Genomic DNA, 2,696 nt, shown 5'->3' with positions numbered 1-2,696 from the left:
GCAGCACTTCTTAAATACTTTAAATTTGCAATTTTTTCTCTACAAGTTCAGAGTAGTTTTTCTCCTAAATTGTTTATTCTTTTATCTTCCAATATGTTTGTAACAGTGGCATCTTACAAATCTTCTTAATGTCCAACATTTGCATTTTATTTTGGGCTTTAGCTATTAGGCATTGAGTGAATCTTAACATATTTTATCATAACATTAATAGAAATTCATACATATGGATATATAGAATATGCCATTCTTATTGTCTACTATTTTAACTTAAAATTCCAAGCCATAGTCAGATTCTTGTATTTTCTAATCTTTAATTGTACTTCTTTACCAGATACTTCCAGTCATCATTCTGCATGCTAGTTTGGTTCCCCTAGCTTGAAGCTCTGTAATTTTGTGTTAAAATACACAATTCAGATTCTCTTTGAAATTGCACTGAAAAATAAAATGAAAATGATGAAGGTTATTTTTTCTTTATGATTTGAGGATACAATTAATAAATGCAATTTAAATATGAAACTTAGGATGCACACTTTCACTTGAATGTTGCCATTATCAGGAAAAATATCAAGGATATGATATAAGAAAATCATTCCAAGGAAACATCTTAAATTTTCTCTGAAATAGTGTATTCAATAAATGCCTATTTGTATTTTTTGCTTGAATTACTATTAGATAATTTTAAAATGATGGCGAGTTTCTTCAAATTTGAGCATAATGATTTATTAGGAGAATAATTTTTAACCTTGAGCAACCGAAAAACTAAGAGCTACCACTAGAGTGATCAAGTAGCAAAACACTATCTTGATAATTACCTTTTATTCTGATTGTGATGGAGTCTTTGATACAAACATAAAGTTGATTTGCTGGTTAGTAGCAGCTTATCCAAGCCATGAGAGGAGTCAAGTGTGAGTCTTCTTCCACCACACTGACCTTAACCTACTTGCGGCAGTTTTTACATCATTGTTCCTCAGGCTGTAAATCAGTGGGTTTAGCATGGGAATGATGAACATATAAAACACAGCAGAGACTTTCTCCTGTTCTAGGGAGTAAAGAGAGCTTGGCTGGATGTAACTAAAAGTCACAGACCCATACGATAAGGTCAAACCACTCAGGTGTGAGGCACAAGTGGAGAAGGCTTTGTACCTCCCCTGCGCTGAGCAGATTCTCTGGATAGTAATGACAATGTGGATGTAAGTGACCATGACGACGATGAAAATGAACATTGCAATGACCCCAGAAAAGACCAGAAGTAGCAGTTCAGTCACGTGGGCATCAGAGAATGCCAGCCTCAGAAGAGGAGGGATGTAGCAGAAGAAATGATTCATGATGTTGGGGCCACAGAAGTCTAGCTTGAGGAGATCTAGTGTGTCAGGGCATTTATGAGCCCACCCAGGTATGATGCAAAAACCATCTGAATACAGACACTTTGGGTCATAAGGACTGAATATGACAAGAGTTTTGCTACGGACACATAGCGGTCATAAGCAATCATGGACAGAAGGATGACCTCCGTGGTAACAAACACTGCAAAACAGAAGCTTTGTAAAACACAACCATAAAATGTGCTCAACCTATGTTTTGACAGGAAATTAATCAGCATCTTAGGACCAAAAACAGTGGTGTAGTGTTGTGCCCAGATTGTGAAGTCCCAAAGGCCACCAGGAGGCCATTTCCGATGTAAGCACACGAGGGTCGTTTATTCAAGCTTAAGCAGGGACTCTCAATTGTCACCGACACAGCGGATCGAGATTGAGAGCCCCGAGTTCCAAATTAGCAAGGTTTTTATTGAGATTACAACAAGCTTTGGTCATTAGCAGCCATATGATTGGTTAACATTTAGTAAGTATGAAGTGTAGAATTTTGATTGGCTAGGCTCATTGGGGGTTGAAGGGGATTACGTATAGGTTTTTACAAGAAAAATGGGGACAAAGGTTAGTGGTCTACTGTCACGTACTGATGGTCAGCAGACATCTTGACTCATGGTCATGACCACCTTGTGTGGATAGTCAGCACGTTAACAGATTGTCCTATAGATAGTGGGCCCGGGACACTTGTTTCTAGGGCAAACAGATGGCTGAGTAATGAGCTTAGGAATCTTGAGTTACAGATCATGTCTTTTGTCCCAGATTAAGCACATTTAATCATTAATTTGAAAGAACAAAGGAGACTGCTCCATTTTGGACAAAATGGAGTCATTCTGGTCTCACATTCACAAAATGGAGTCACTTTTGGTCCCACAGTAGCAGATGTCAAAAAAGGAGATATTGCTGAGGAAGAAGTACATTGGGGTGTGCAATGGGACATTTAACCAGATCAAAAGGATCATCTCCCAGTTACCTAAAAGTGTGAGGAGATAAATGAGGGTGAAAAGCAGAGAGAGGAATCTGCAGGTTAGAACTTTCAGTTAAGCCTATTAGGAGGAATTCTTTCATACCTGTATGTTTTCAATCTGCCATGTATCTGGGTTTATGCAACTCCTTATTTGCAAAAAACATGACACCAGACAGAGGAAAGAAAATATCATTTTCTCCATGATCCATTATCCATCACAGCATGAGACCTTTACAGTTTTCTGCACCTTGCTAGGGAAAAGAGATTAACTTTAGCAGTGGGCCATATATGTGCTAGAAACTTTATAAATTGTGACTAAGTAGCACCTCAGCAATGAGGTGGATACAGTAATCCCTCAGTTCACA

General features: G+C 38.1%; 1 pseudogene; it reads right to left on the bottom strand.

Moving 5' to 3' along the window:
• Nucleotides 1–526: 526 nt before the first annotated feature.
• On the bottom strand, nt 527–2,456 carry LOC101716527 (olfactory receptor 5J3-like; annotated as a pseudogene).
• Nucleotides 2,457–2,696: the final 240 nt, after the last annotated feature.

This window comes from Heterocephalus glaber, unplaced genomic scaffold (assembly GCF_053883595.1).
Source record: "Heterocephalus glaber isolate CG9 unplaced genomic scaffold, H.glaber_assembly_v1.0 deba00001673, whole genome shotgun sequence".
Lineage (NCBI taxonomy): Eukaryota > Metazoa > Chordata > Mammalia > Rodentia > Bathyergidae > Heterocephalus > Heterocephalus glaber.
The sequence above is the reverse complement of the archived record's forward strand: the minus strand, read 5'-3'. Positions and strand labels throughout refer to the sequence as shown.